Source organism: Choloepus didactylus, chromosome 18 (assembly GCF_015220235.1).
Source record: "Choloepus didactylus isolate mChoDid1 chromosome 18, mChoDid1.pri, whole genome shotgun sequence".
In the NCBI taxonomy this organism is placed as follows: domain Eukaryota; kingdom Metazoa; phylum Chordata; class Mammalia; order Pilosa; family Megalonychidae; genus Choloepus; species Choloepus didactylus.
The window spans coordinates 36,345,731-36,362,639 of record NC_051324.1 but is presented as its reverse complement, the minus strand read 5'-3'; the positions used below and the strand labels follow the sequence as shown (position 1 = coordinate 36,362,639).

The window sequence follows — 16,909 nt, the reverse complement described above, 5'->3', positions numbered from 1 at the left end:
TTTAAACTATTTAGATTAGAAGAAGAAACTTGTTCCTTTTTCTTACTTTCTAAATTCACTATAATTAGTAGCATGTAAGAATTGCTAATTACAAATAGATGTATCTTATTTAACATAATAAGACTACCATATAAGAATAAACTGTTTTTTTTCTTTAAAATGTCTTTTAATTCAGAAATTTTACTTATTCAGGGTACTGTTTTTTCAATTAATCTCAACCAATGAGTTTTTTTTAGTGCTCTTAAAACCACAATTAATATTTCAGAGGCATATCTCACAAATATGCACATCCTTTTTTTATGTTTGTCTAAATAAAGCTGAATTGAAGCTTTTGTAAGGTGTTAAAAATTTGGTTCTGAAAAATACATTTCCCAGACTAGCTCAAAAGAACACACAGGAAGCATTTAAATTTTCAGCCTAGAACTCCCTTTCTTCCATACAATGTGACTATCAGAAGCAATTCTGTTTTCAGTGTCTTCATGCGCCTACTGGCATCTGATTTTTTATCACTGAAAAGCTTATCAATTCTCAGTGTGGGGGTCCAGGTGAAAATCTTTGCAAGTTCAAAGAAAGCAAAATTATTGTAAATAAAAGATTGTGGACGCAAATGGAAAAATATTAATAATTTCCTATGGAAAATAAGATCAGTGTTCCAAGGCTATAATTACATTCCTGGGGTACATCTGTATTCTGATCAAGGGCCTAAAAGTTTTTTGGTAGCTAGAGGAAGGGAAAAAACCACACACAACGGTTTTGCCTTTTCTTTTCATTCATTGATAATTATATACCTCTTTGTAATTTTGTATATAACAGTGAATATTTATTGCAGGTTTTCTATATGTCATCTCTCTATTAAGAGTTTCATCTGAATTAACTTCTTTATTCTTTAAACAACCCTAGGGTATAAATTTTATTCTTATCCTCATTTTAAAAATGTGGAAACCAAGTTACAGAGAGATTAATAAATTACCCAAATCACCCATCTAAATAAGTGGTAAAGCTAATATTGAACCCTGGGAGTCTTGTTCTCACGGCAGTTACCCCTACTTCCCTAGCCAAAAAGCGGGCACATGATCCAAGCTGGGCAAATTGAACAGTCCTTCCCTGTAATTTGTGTCTTCAGCTAAGGGGAAAAAGACTGCCAATATTTGGAGTCTGTGCATCCCAGTGGAGACAGTTCCTAACCAGACCACGTGTGCCACAAGCTTTTTCTGTACCTCTTGTGCCTGGCCCTCCAGTTTTGACCTGTGTCCAACTTGTGTCTAACCCTAACCCTGCTTTCCCAGCCTTCCGATGGATGCTATGAGCTCATGACAGCCTTCCAACAATGTCCCTTCTGCTCGAGTTGCTGGAATCAGTATCTGTTTCTTGCAACCTACAAACCCTAATAGATGCTTTTGGAAGTTATGGATGATGCCTGCAATTTTTTTAATTTCTCTGTGCCTCATTAGTGCTGTACACATGGGAGGTACTTAGCCATATTTACGGGGCTGGCTCTGAAGCCAGCTGCCTGAATTTCAGACCAGCTCTAACTCTTACTAATTTCTTATTTATTAAACAGGGACAATAAAAGTACCTCCCTCAGAAGATTGTGCGGGGATTAAATGAGATAAATGTATAAAGTGCTTGGAAGGGTTCATGGCATACACTAAGCACCCAATAAATATTAGCTATTATTATTATTATTGTCATCATTTCCAGATCAATTATTCCAATTATACATGCAATATATGGTAATAATTTTACTTTAACATTAAACTTTAATCCTCCATATACAAGTCCTACTACATAGTTAAGTAAAGTGTTAATTTAATTCAAAAATCTTTTCCAGGGAGAAAATTTCCCCATAAGCCTATATTTATGAAAAGTGCACTTTGATATCTGTAAAAAGAATGAAATATCTCTTTTTATTTTAACTACTGCCTGAGAGGCAATACTATGAATATGTTGATTTTTCATGCAGTAGGAGAATGGATATGATAAAAATCTTTTAATAAATCTTCATTCACCCTGAGAAGATAATCTTGAAATCTTTACAATTAAAGCCACCTCAGCTTATTTGCATAATTAAAAAAGTTTTAAATATATTTTCTTGTTCTAGTTTGCTAATGCTGCAGAATGCAAAACACCAGAGATGGACTGGCTTTTATAAAAAGGGGGTTTATTTGGCTACACAGTTACAGTCTTAAGGCCATAAAGTGTCCAAGGTAACACATCAGTAATCAAGTACCTTCACTGGAGGATGGCAAATGGTGTCCGGAAAACCTCTGTTAGCTGGGAAGGCACGTGGTTGGCGTCTGCTCCAAAGTTCTGGTTTCAAAATGGCTTTCTCCCAGGACATTCCTCTCTAGCAAGCTTGCTCTTCTTCAAAATGTCACTCACAGCTGCACTCCCGTCAGTCTCTTTGAGTCAGCATGTTTTATATGGCTGCACTGATCAAGGCCCACCCTGAATGGGTGGGGTCACACCTCCATGGGAGTATCCCACCAAAGTCACCACCCACAGCTGGGTGGGGCACATTCCAAGCAAATCTAACCAGCACCAAAACGTCTGTCCCACAAGACCACAAAGATAATGGCATTTGGGGGACACAATACATTCAAACTGGCACACTGCTCAAGACAGTTCATAGTATTTTTTTTTTTCCTCTGAGAAGGAGGTTGAGTTCATCGTGGACTTTTTTTGGTGTAGCTATAGTGAGTAGGAGTGATTGTCAGCCTTGTGAATTAGCTAAGTGAGAAACATATTAAATTATTTTTTTCTACTGACCTGAATTATCCTAATTGGCTCTATCAAACTCACCAGATAAATATTCAGCCCTCAAATTGGCTTCCCTATTTATTAAATCAAAGTATATATTAGTACATGGTTTCTATTTAAAAATACGATTCCATCTAAAATAAAGACAGCTGTCTGTTAAACAGTACACCATCAAAATTAAGTTTCCCTGTATGCAATTGCTTGAAAAATAAAGTCTAAAGTTTCAATTATTTTCCTTTTTTTCAGAGAGGGTAAAGGACATTCCATTTTTTTAAAAAAAGTATTTTACTAAGTAAAGATAAATGGAACTGCCAAAAACTTTAAAGGATAAAGTAAAAAATATTAAGGAATCATATCCTTTCGCTTATTGTTACCAAACATTAATAAACCTACTAAGCTTAAAATGTATTTGTATTTTTCAAAACTGAGTCATTTCCCCCTATACTGTGAGCTCTCTGAGGGTAGCAGAGTGTCTTATCTTTGTATCTCCAGTGTTCCAAGAATTTTCCAGAAAACTAGAGTTTTCCAATATTTTCTGGAATGTGTTGTTTTTTGTTTTTTTGAAATTTTTGTTTGTGAAGATTATGATAGTCCTCAAAAGGACTATCATTTATAGATTTGCAAGAGAAGATTAATGTATCTTAGTGTGTTGGTGGTTACATATATATACATATAGGTATGTATATGCAATATGTGTATATACAGTGATGTTTTAGAAATAAATTCAGTAGAGCAGGGCTTTCTAGCTTTTTTTATGGCATAGCATACAAAGAAAGTTGCACATTGGGGTAAACAGACAAGGCTACTCACAGCCAAAGCAACAGACCGGGGTACTGGGAGCCCCATAACCCTAAGGGCTGTAGCCTGCAGTGGTGTGCTGGAGCCAACTCCTGCTGGCTCCTGAGAGACAATTGTCCTGAGAGATGTCTCTTCCCAACCCTGTACTCGATGACATCTTTTTGGTAGCTTAAAATCATCCTTGGTGGGAGTATTTACACTATGAAAAAATGGAAATTGGCAAATGCTACAAATCAGAGCTTTTTTTAACGGGAGAGCTGATTGTTAAACATTTACCTGCACCCCACTGACTCAAGGGAGAATTTTAGATTTTTGTCCAAAGACCTTACAAGTGAATCTTAGAGGTTCACAAGTCCCATACTCTCAGACAGCACGGCCAATCGCCTTCTTAGTTCTCTACCCCTTAAATATGAATAGGTGAGAAAGAAAGTTCACAGTGTGAAAGACAGAGGCCAAAACAAATAAACAGAACAAAGAAATTCAGAGCTATGGAGACAGTACAAGGAGCAAAAAATAACACAAAAAATAAAACTTCATTAAAAACATTCTCAGGGAAGATATGCACTCATGAAATAATAAAGAGCCCTTGGAAAAGGAAAATATTATAGCTGGAGCAAAATCTTTAATAAATGAACTGGAAGATGAAGTTGAGCAATCTTCCAGAAAGAAAAACAAAAAGAAAGATGGAAACTGGAGAGGAAGAAAAAATAAAAAAAGAAAATGAGGATAATTAGAGGATCACTGCAGGACTTGCAGTGTCTACCTAAACTGTTACCTCTTCAAGGGCAGGAATTTTTGTATGTTTTTTTCATTCCCTGGAACAAAACCAGACACATAGTAGGTCTTCAATAAATATTTTTTGAATGAATGGCTTTAAAGAAATAAAGAAACAATGAAAACAAAAAGGAGCAAATTATAAAACAATACAACACAAGGAAATTCCCCAGCACTGAAGGAAATTAATTTCCAGAATGAAAGGATCCATTCAGCAGAAGGTTTGGGGAACGACCCATACCAAGTTGCATTATTGTGAAACTTCAGAACACCACAGAAAGAGAGTTCAATCACCTAGAAAGAAGATAAAAACAGGTCACATATAAAAGATCAAGGGTCAGAGTAGCTTTGAACTTGCCAATAGCAAAGCTGGAAACCTATTAGACACCAAATAGGAGTCCTTATCATGTGATTTTTAAAATACATTCTTTCAAATGCCCAATGATAGATAGAAATGCACTTCATTCATGCCCAATGACAGAGAGCAATCTATTATCATGCAAGATTAGTCCCTGATTACTAGTACATATATGAACTTAATTATTTCAAAATATTGCCATTCAAGATGATTAGAAAGGCAAGCTTATATCTAATGTTCCATGGCTTCATATAACCCCCCTAGAGCTAAATGAAAATGAATCCCATTTGCTATTCGGTCTGTTTTGTGTGCCCTCATTGCATGCAATTGCAGCAAGTAGAAATTGGAAGCAAGAGGTAGAAATTATATAACACAAAAAGTGGTACTCAAATGTCCCCCAACAACCTAAAAATTAATGCTTACCTCTGGCTACTATTCATATGGTGACCAAGGTTTGTGATAGTGGTACAAGACTCTGTGTGGCTGTATTGTTGATTTTTTAAAATTTTTATTCGTTTTTAAAATTGTGAACTTTAACATATATACATTAACAGTGATAACTTTCAAAGTACAATTTAACAAGTAGTTAGGAAATTTCAAAGTATGTCATGGGTCATAGTTCCACAACTTCAGCTATTTCCATTATTGTAAAATATAACATACGCACAGAAAGGTGTTAACTTTCTATGTACAGCTCAATAAGCACTTATACAGGTAATTTCAAATATTGTTATGGGTTACAGTTCTAGTTTCAGTTCTTTTCTTATGCAATATAGGGTATATACAGAGAGGTAAAGACTTTCAAAGCACAATTCAAGAAGTAGCTATAGAGCAAACTTCAAAAGATGTTATAGGCTACAGTTCCACCATGTCATTTACCTCCTTCCAGCTATTCCAACACCCCATATCTAAAAATATATGTATATATTTATATGAAGTTTCAGTTTTCATAGACCTTTGTTAAATCTTATCTTGTCTGTTGCTACCCCTTCCTCTCACTTAATCCCTTTCTCCATCTTCAGGGGTGTCTAGGCTGTGAGCACCCTAACTTGTTCATATTGAAAGGGGGTGTCTACCGGATGGGGAATGGGGCTGCATCTGATTGTTGTTCTTCAAAAGGCTATTGCCTCTGGGTTTTAGGACTTGTCTGCTGCGCCAGTTTGAATGTATTATGGCCCCTAAAACACCATTATCTTTGATGCAATCTTGCATGGGCAGATGTATTAGTGTTGATTAGATTGTAATTCTTTGATTGAGTGTTTCCATGGAGATGCGACCCACCCAACTGTAGGTGATAACTCTGATTAGATAATTTCCATGGAGGTGGTGCCCTGTCCACTCAGTGTGGGCTTTGATTAGCTTACTAGAGTGTTATATAAGCTCAGACAGAAGGAGTGAGCTTGCTACAGCCAAGAGGGACACTTTGAAGAATGCACAGGAGCTGAGAGAGAAGCTGAAGCTTACAGAGACATTTTGGAGATGGCCTTTGAAAGCAGACTTTTGCTCCGGAGAAGCTAAGAGAGGACAAACACCCCAAAAGCAACTAAGAGTGACATTTTTGAGGAGCTGCAGCCTAGAGAGGAACATCCTGGGAGAAAGCCATTTTGAAACCAGTACTCTGGAGCAGTCGCCAGCCACGTGCCTTCACAGTTAACAGAGGTTTTCTAGATGCCATTGGCCATCTTTCAGTGAAGCTAATCCATTTCTGGTATTTTGCTTAATAGCATCATTAGCAAACCAGAACATCTGGCAGAGGAACACTCTGGTGGATTTAAGTTTCTGAGAAATAAAACTTAGTGAGTGAATATTTTATAGAATCTCAGGTAGGGACCTAGGTGTTTGGGGACTACTTTTGGTAAGAGCATGGCATGCTGTGGCCATTTGGGATGTCTAGCTGGAGCTTGCATAAAAGAAATCTCCAGGATAGCCTCTCAACTCTATTTGGGATGTCTCAGCCACTGTGACCTCAGCTTGTTGCCTTTCTTTTTTACCCCTTTTGGTCAAGTAGGCATTTTCAATCCCTTGCTGCCAGGGCCAGGCTCATTCTTGTGACTCATGTCCCACATCACCAAGGAGATTCATTCCTCTGGGAGTCATGTCCGTCATGGGGGGGGGGGCGGTTAATGAATTTTTTGCTGAATTGGGATTAGAGAGAGAAAGACCACAACTGAACAACAAAAGAGGTTCCCTGGAGGTGCCTCTTAGGCATAATTATAGGAGGGCTCAGCCTCCCATTTACAACCCTAAGTTTCACAAGAGCAAGCCTCAAGTCGAGGGCTTGATTTGTTAAGTAGTGGGTTCCTAACTTCACTTAATATATACTCTATCCCAAGATAAATGGTCAATTTCCTACATTATGTTCACTTAGTTGTACAATCATCATCACTCCCAACTTTAAATAATTAAGATAAGAGCCCTTATCAGCTGCTAATTATTTATCCCTTGTATTAGGGTAGTGTTATTAAGGTATTCCTATTAAATATAGTCTTTAATATGTAATGGGTAGTTTTTCCATATACCACTCTGTTGTTAACCCTCTGCACCAGTGTCATACCATATAAGTATATCATGCCAACACTTATTTAGATTTCTGGTGCTACTCTGTGGGTTACACGCCTTTAAACAACCATTTACGAACATGTTCACCTTCAATGTGTCACTGATACCTATAATCCCATTAACCAACCATAGTCACACCTGTCCATTCCCATACCATTAAGTTCACCCTATTATATCTGTACATATTAGCTTATCATTTATTATTTTCCCTTCACCAGCTTCTATCTATCTCTATGTCCCCTATATTCTACATTATAAGACACTTATTTTACATTTTTCTTGGAGTTCACATTAGTGGTAACATACAATATCTCCCCATTTGTGTCTGGCTTATTTCACTCAGCATTATGTCTTCAAGGTTCATCCATGTTGTCATATGTTTCATGACCTCGTTCTTTCTTACTGCTGTGTAGTATTCCATTGTATGTATATACCACATTTTGTTTATACATTTACCTGTTGAAGGACATTTGGATTGTTTCCATCTCTTGGCAATTGTGAACAAGGCTGCTATGAATATTGGTGTGCAAATATCTGTTCGTGTTACTGCTTTCAGATCTTCTGGGTATATACTGAGAAGTGACATTGCTGGATCATAAGGTAACTCGATATCTAGTTTTCTGAGGAACCACCAAACCATCTTCCAGAGTAGCTATACCGTTATACAGTCCCATCATCAATGAATAAGAGTTCCAGTTTCTCCACATCCTTTCCAGCATTTGTAGTTTCCTATTTGTTTAATGGCAGCCATTCTTATTGGTGTGAGATGATATCTCATTGAGGTCTTGATTTGCATCTCCCTAATAGCTAGTGAAGATGAGCATTTTTTTCATGTGTTTTTTAGCCATTTGTATTTCCTTTTTGGAGAAATGTTTTCATATTTTTGCCTGTTTTATAATTGGACCATATGTACCATTGTCATTGAGTTGTAGGATTTCTTTATATTTGCAAGATATCAGTCTCTTATCAGACACATGGTTTCCAAATATTTTCTCCCATTGCATTGGCTGCCTCTTCACCTTTTTGAGAAATTCCTTTGAGGTACAGAAGCTTTTGATTTTGAGGAGTTCCCATTTAACTATTTTTTCTTTCATTGCTTGTGCTTTGGGTGTAAGATCTAAAAGTGACCTCCTAATACTAGGTCTTGAAGATGTTTCCCTACATTATCTTCTAGGAGTTTTATGGTACTGTCTCTTATATTAAAGTCTTTGATCCACTGTGAGTTAATTTTTGTATAGGGTATAAGGTAGGGGTCCTCTTTCATTCTTTTGGAAATGGATATCCAGTTCTCCCAGCCCCATTTGTTGAAAAGACTCTTATGTCACAATTCAGTGGATTTGAGGGCCTTATCAAAAATCAGTTGACTATAGATCTGAGGGTCTATTTCTGAACTCTCAATTTGATTCCATTGATCAATATGTCCATCTTTGTGCCAATACCATGCTGTTTTGACTACTGTGGATTTATAGTAGGCTTCAAAGTCAGAAAGTTTAAGTCCTCCCATTTCATTTAGCTTTTTTAAGGATGTTTTTAGCAATTCACGGTCCCTTTCCATTCCAAATAAAGTTGATAGCTAGCTTTTCCAAGTCTTCAGAGTAGGTTGTTGGAGTGTTGATTGGAATTGCATTGAATCTGTAGATCAGTTTGGGTAGGACTGACATCTTAATGTTTAGCCTTCCCATCTATGAACATATCTTTCCATCTCTTTGGGTCCCTTTTTATTTCTTTTAGTAAATTTATGTAATTGTCTGTGTAGAGGTCTTTTACATCCTTGGTTAAATTTATTCCTAGGTACTTGAATTTTTTTAGTTTCTGTTGTGAATGGAATCTTTTTCTTGAATGTCTCTTCAGTTAGGTCATTTCTAGTGTATAGGAACACTACTGACTTATGTGCATTAAACTTGTATCTTTCCACTTTGCTGAATTTGTTTATTAGCTCAGGAAGTTGTGTCATTGATTTCTCAGGGTTTTCCAAATATAAGATCATATCATCTGCAAATTATGACAGTTTTACTTCTTCCTTTCCAATTTGGATGCCTTTTATTTGTTTCCCTTGCCGGATTGCTCTGGCTAGCACTTCTAGCGCAATGTTGAATAATAGTGGAGACAGTGGGTATGCTTGTCTCACTCCTGATCTTAGAGGGAAGGTTTTCAGTCTCTCACCATTGAGTGCTATGCAGGCTGTGAATTTTTCATATATGCCCTTTATCATATTGAGGAAGTTTCCTTCAATTCCTACCTTTTGAAGCATTTTTATCAAAAAAGGATGCTGAATATCTCTGAGCCACCTGAAACTCAGAGCTAGAGCTCGGCAGATATGAATGTCAGTATTAGTGCATACAGCCACTGTCCAAAAAAAAAAAAAAAAAAAAATCTGACAAAGAGCCCAGACTTCAATTAGTGATATGAATGAAGCAGGTCTGGTTAAGACCAGGGCAAGCCAGGCCAAAGGGTAAAGGTTGAAACTGATTGTGTTTTAAAACTTCAATTTCCATATGAGACCAAGGGAAGAGATATCTATTTGGTACAGGATCTAAATTTTCTAAACGGTACAGCTCTACAGTCAATTTGTTCAAACACCACAATTGCATGGAACTTTGAATAGGAAGTGAGATACGGTAGGTTAGTATAGGCTGGAGTGAAATAGTGACACATCCCAGAGTAATTTGGGCAGATAATAAAAAATATATTTATAGCCTCCCCCTCCCCAGCCCTGAGGATCTGGGGGAAGGTACGGATGTGTTGGACATCCTCACCTGGACTGGTGTTGATGTTGTCACAAACATTGGGACTGGTGGTTTGATGTGCTGAGCCCTCGATCATGGGACTTGCCCTTATGAAGCTCGTTACTGCAAAGGAGAGTCTAAACTTGCATGTAATGGTGCCTAAGAGTCTCCCCCTGAGTACCTCTTTGTTGCTCAGATGTGGCCTTCTCTCTCTCTAACTGAGCCATCTCGACAGGTGAACTCGCTGCCCTCCCCCCTACGTGGGACCCGACTCCCAGGGGTGTAAATCTCCCTGGCAATGCAGAATATGACTCCCGGGGATGAAGGTGGACCCGGCATTGTGGGACTGAGAGTATCTTGTTGACCAAAAGGGGGATGCAAAATGAGATGAAATAGTTTCAGTGGCTGAGAGATTTCAAATGGAGTTGAGAGGTCACTCTGGTGGACATTCTTATGCATTATATAGATAACACGTCTTAGGTTTTAATATATTGGAATAGCTAGAAGTAAATACCTGAAACTACCAAACTCCAACCCAGCAGTCTGGACTCCTGAAGAGAATTATATAATAATGTAGATTACAAGGGGTGACAGTGTGATTGTGAAGACCTTGTGGATCACACCCCTTTTATCTAGTGTATGGATGAGTAGAAAAATGGGGATAAAAACTAAAGGACAAATGGGGTGGGATGGGGGGATGATTTGGGTGTTGTTTTTTCACTTTTATTTTTTATTCTTGTTCTGGTTCTTTCTGATGTAAGGAAAATGTTCAGAGATAGATTGTGGTGATGAACGCGTAACTGTTATCATACTGTGGACAGTGGATTGTATACCATGGATGATTGTATGGTGTGTGAATGTATTTCAATAAAACTGAATTTAATAAAAAAATTATTTAGGTAATGGAACAAAATTTTGGTAAAACAGTAATTTTAATAGGCCCTGAATAAAAGAAAATCTCATTCTGTAAAAAAAAAAAAAAAAAGAAAGAAAGGATGCTGAATTTTGTCGAATGCTGTTTCAGCATCTATTGAGATGATCATTTGATTTTTCTCTTTTGATTTGTTAATGTGTTCTATTACACTGATTAAATTTCTTATGTTGAGCCACTCTTGCATGCCAGGAATGAAACCCACATGGTCGTGGTGCATAATTCTTTTAATGTGCCTTTGGATTTGATTTGCAAGTACTTTGTTGAGAATTTTTGCCTCTATATCCATTAGGGAGATTGGCCTATAGTTTTCCTTTCTTGTAGTATCTTTATCTGGTTTTGGTATTAGAGTGAAATTAGCTTTATAAAATGAGTTAGGTAGTGTTCCCTTTCTTAATTTTTTTGAAAGAGTTTGAACAGGAATGGTGTCAGTTCTTTTTGGAAAGTTTGGTAAAATTCCCCTGTGAAGCCATCTTGCTCTGGGCTTTAATTTGTAGGAAGCTTTTTGATGACTGTTTGGATCCCTTTACTTGTGACTGGTTTGTTGAGGTCTTCTATTTCCTCTAAATTGTCTAGTTCGTTGGTGTACAGTTGTTCATAGTATCCTTTTAGGATTTTTAAAATTTCTTTGGGATCCACAGTAATGTCCCCCCTCTCATCATTATTTTGTTTATTTGGGTCTTTTTTCTTTTTTACTTTGTCAGTCTAGCTAAGGTTTTGTCAATCTTGTTGATCTTCTCAAAGAACCAACTTTTGGTTTTACTTATTCTATTTTTATTTTTATTTTATTTTTTGTTCTCCATGTCATTTATTTCTGCTTTAATCCTTGTTTTTTTCTTTTCTTCTACTTGATTTAGGATTAGTTTGCTGATCATTTTCTAGCTTCTTCAGTTGTTTCATCAGTTCTTTGATTTTTAGCTTTCTTCCTTTTTAATGTGTGTACTTAGAGCTATAAACTTCCTCCTCAATTCCACCTTCTCTGCATTCCATAAGTTTTCATATATTGTGTTCTTGTTTCATTCGCCTGTTGCCTCTAGGCTGTGCACACCACAGGCTTCCATGGAGGAAGAGTGGATACCGTCACAAGCCCACCAAATCCCATAGTCCCTCTAGGAAGCTCTTGGCCATGGGGCTGCGAAGGGTCATCTCCCCAGCCAATGCAAAAATGGCTTCACGAGGCATGGAAAGCTGTCCCCCTTCCACGCTTGTATGCCTGCTCCAACCGCCAGTCCCTGGCACAGGGACTCTTGGCCATGAGTCTGCAAAAGGTTATCACCCAAGCCAAGTGCTAAGGAGGGTGCCTGGGTGTGAAAGGCTGCTTTCCTCTGTGCTTGTCAGCCAGCTCCAACCACCAGTTCCCCAGCAGCCTTCCAGGCCAAATGCTCACCACTCTTAAACACAGTCTCTTGGCTTCCCCAAGTACACACTCACTGTGGGTGCAGAAGTCCCTGCCCAACTGGTGAAACACTGGAACTGTTGTTCTGGAGCACTTTCTGTCCTGTATTTAGTGTTTTTTACAGAGGAGAATTTTGCTCTGTCTCTCCCAATCTGCCGTCTTCCTGGAAGTCCACTGGATTTTTGATTTTTGAATGTCTGGACCCTTTTAGCTGTTATAGAAACTAATTCAATCTAGTTTAAGCAATAAAAAGAATGCATAGGGTCCCAAAAATGGGAAGTTCAACAGATGAGCCCTACTTCAAGCAAACTGGATCTAAGAATGGAAATCAAATCATTAGATCTCCCCTGCTGCCTTTCTCTTTGCCTCTCTTCCTCTTGGTTCTGCTTTTCTCTGTGTGACTTCTTTTTCAGGCAGGCTGTTTCCATATGGTAGCAAAGATGGCCACAAAACAGTTCCAGGTGTGTATTATCCTCACAGCTAAATATTCCAGAGAAAAGAGTGCAAGTCTGGCTGCTCCAGCATTTGCATCAGTCTTCAAAAAGGATCTGGGTTATGCCACTTGCTGCCTCCTGGACCAATCATGTGTCTAGAGGAATTAGATAATCTGATTGAGTAGCCTGGTTTATTAACCCACCCCTGTGTCAGAGAAAGGAGGGCTATGTAATTGACAGGCCAACCAGAATCTCTGGGAGAGAGAGAGCTTTCAAAAAGAAAGGATAGTTGACGGTAATATATTAATACTCTTTCATAAACAATAACAGGTGTACCACACCAATACTATGGGTCAATAATAATATGGGGCATAAGGCATATGGGAGGATTAGGGCTTTTTTAATTTTTGTTTCTCTTCTGGAGTGATGAAACTGTTCTAAATTTGATCATGGAGCTGTATACACAACTATGTGATGATACTGTGAGCCAGTGATTGTATACTTCAGATGGTTTCTATGCTGTGTGAATATATCTCAATAAAATTGCATTTTTTTAAAAAAAGAAAGGATCAGAGAAGACTCCCCTATAAGAAGTAACAGATGAACACTTACATCAGACGTTCCCTAGGAGTCAAAATTCTTCATACTACAGGAGACTAAATAAAATGTAAGGTTTTAAGAAGAACATACTTGAGAAAATTGTTACCTTGAAGTGATGGATGGCTTAATTAGGTATAACGTGCAAACACCTTGGTTTCCAGGAGATATGTAAATGATTTTCTCTTATTTTTAATTTGTTAGTAAATGATGCCAGATTTCCAGCTTGAAACTGAAGCCACATCTTTATCCGTAGAACAATTTCATAGCAAGAGGCACATCTTAGAGATGAATACAAATCTTCTCAAATTTTCTTACTGAAATGTATACCAACATTGTACCTAATTTGCTGGTCAAGATATTCCTACAACTCTGGGTGCTTGAAAACTGAGTGGAACCACTCTTCTTGTTTTTAAAACAGTTCACTTGTTGGACTTCAGTATAGCTCCAAGATATAATCTGATTTTAAAAAATTCTATTTAACATGCATAGTATAATATTTCCTTGTGTCTATCAAAACCTGCCTGGTTCCCTACTTCTATATCCCATCTCTCCTCAAATATACCATCTGGAGACGAATTCCTACCCTGGCCCCTGAAACAAATCTTAGCCTCTGGAAGGCACTCATACCCATCACCCGGAGACTTGGTGTACAAAGTTATACTTCCTACTAGACCAGCTCTGAACTCATGTTCCAATAACTAGGCTTCTGGTTTGTCTCTAAGACCATTCTTTCTGGTAATCTGTTCTTATAACTACATCCCTTCCTGACTCCTGTGCCTGAATCTTTGACTTAGCACCTGATCAGAACTGCGCTCAGTCTTTTCTACAGACAGGGACTAGCTTCAGTGCCATGCAACCTGTGTAGTCACTACAGGACCCCAAGCTCAGAAGGGCTCTGAGCTTGGTTGAATACTGCTATTCAATAATTTTCAATAATTTTCAGTAATTTTTAATAATAATTTTTGAATAAAATTTGAACATTTTTGTTTTCACTGCACCCCACAAATTACATCTACTGATATCTACAGATGTTCATGCATACACATCTATCGAGATATATACATTAAGATAATATTGTTCATACAGTATTATGTCCTACTTTTCCACCTTATATTTAATTTGTAGGCATTATTCTGTGTCATTAAAATACTTTATAGATGTTATTTTTAATCTTTTTTAACCTATTTTTTTCCTTTGTTAGAGAAGTTATGGGTTTATAGAACAATCATGCATGAAATAAAAATATGGAATGCATCACAAATTTGTGTGTCATCCTGTGATGGGCCATGCTAATCTTCTCTGTATGGTTCCAATTTTATTGTATGTGCTACTGAAGCAAGCACTTAGATGTTATTTTTAATACTTGCAAAATATTTCATCATATGGAGACATGACTACTTGTGTCCCTATTTTTAGCAACTGGACAGTTTACAATTTTGTACTGTAATAAAAACTAATAAGGAAAATCTTTTTACATTATTTTAAGTGTATTTCTGATTATTTCCTTAAAATAACATCTCAGAAGTAAAATCAAAGGGATAAAAGAAATATGAACATTGTTGAAACTTTGCATTTAAATTGTCAAATAGCTTTCCAGAAAGATTACAATCACCAGCAGAGTCTAAGAAGCTCCCTCTTTTCAGCCTCAATAGCAAAGACTATTATAATTAAAAATATTTGGTAATTGGATAAGTCAAAGTCTTATCCAATTTAATTTCCATTGTTGTCTACTAGTAAAGGAGGCTATTTTTGAGATATTTATTAGCTATTTTTTACATCTTGTAATTGCCCTCAGAATCCAAATTTTCCAACATGGTTTGCTTGTTTCTTTCTTTTTTGGTGGTAATATACATAACATAAAATTGCATTTTAACCATTATTAAGTGTACAATTCACTGGCATTAAGTATACTCACAATGTTGTGAACAGTTACTACTATTTCCAAAAATTTTTTTAATCACCCTGTCCTAGTTTGCTAATGCTGCAGAATGCAAAACACCAGAGATGGATAGGCTTTTATAAAATGGGGGTTTATTTCACTTCACAGTTACAGTCTTAAGGCCACAAAGCGTCCAAGGTAACACCTCAGCAATTGGGTACCTTCACCGGAGGATGGCCAATGGCGTCCAGAAAACCTCTGTTAGCTAGGAAGGCAGCTGGTGTCTGCTCCAAAGCCCCGGCCTCAAAACGGCTTTCTCCCAGGACGTTCCTCTCTAGCAAGCTTGCTCCTCTTCAAAACATCACTCCCAGCTACACTCAGTGAGTTCCCTCTCTCTGAGTCAGCTCATTTATATAGCTCCACTGATCAAGACCCACCCCGAATGGGCGGGGCCACACCTCCATGGGAACATCTCATCAGAATCATCTCCCACAGCTGGGTGGGGCACATTCCAAGCAAATCTAACCAGCACCGAAACTTCTGCCCCACAAAATTACAAAGATAATGGCATTTCAGGGACACAATACATTCAAACCGGCACACATCCCAATCAGAAACTCTTTATCCATTAAGCAATAACTTCCTAGTCTTTCCTCCCCTAGCCCCTGGTAACCACTAATCTACCTTCTGTCTCTATCTCTTTGACTGTTCTAGACATTTCATATAAGTGGAATCATACAGTACTTTTCCTATTCACTCTCTCGATAGTGTCCTTTGATACATAAATTAGCATCGCCCTTTTTGTCTTCTCTAGCTTTATCTCCTACCAATCCTCTCTTTCCCATCCCTCCCTCACAATGCTAAGTGCCAGACGTACTGAATTTTATTCAGTTGCTAGAATTTTCCATTGTTTCTATTGCTCTGGCCCTTTAAACATTCTGAACTCTATTTCTGTACATCTTCCTACATCTCTTTGTCTGGTTAATGTCTATTTGTCCCTAAAGTTTTCAGTTTAAATGCCACTTCCCCTAAAAGCCTTCCTGGACTCCCAGACTAAGTTAGGGATTCCCAAATTTCCTCCTTATTCTTCTAATATACTTTTTTGAAAATGCAATTTTATTGCGATATATTTACATATCCAATAATCATCCAAAGTGTAGAATCAGTGGTTCACAGTATCGTCATATAGTTGTGCATTCATCACCACAATCAATTTTTGAACATTTTCATTACTCCCCCAAAAATAAAAATAAAAAAGATATCCAAAACATCCCATACCCTTTACGCCCCCCATTATTTATTTTTTTGCCTTTATCTTTGTTATCATCTGTCCATATACTGGATAAAAGGAGTGGCAGTCAGTGGGTTTCACAATTACATAGTTACACCGTAAAAGCTATACAGTTACACAATCATCTACAAGAATCAAAGCTACTGGATTATATAGTTCAACAGTTTCAGGTATTTCCTTCTAGCTATTCTAATACACTAAAAACTAAAAAGGGATATCCATATAATACATAAGAATAACCTCCAGAATGACCTCTCAACTCCATTTGAAATTTCTCAGCCCCTGAAACTTTATTTTGTTTAATTTCTCTTCTCTTTTTTGGTCCAAGAAGGCTTTCTCAATCTCATGATGCCAGGTCCAGGCTCATCCCCAGGAGTCATGTCCCTCGTTGCCAGGGAGATTT

General features: G+C 37.5%; 1 non-coding gene across 1 annotated transcript; it reads right to left on the bottom strand.

The window, feature by feature from the left end:
• Positions 1-14,574: 14,574 nt before the first annotated feature.
• LOC119515070 lies at positions 14,575-14,679 on the bottom strand. The gene has a single exon (XR_005212965.1). It is a non-coding gene; the product is annotated as a U6 spliceosomal RNA (small nuclear RNA).
• Between the last annotated feature and the right edge of the window lie 2,230 nt (positions 14,680-16,909).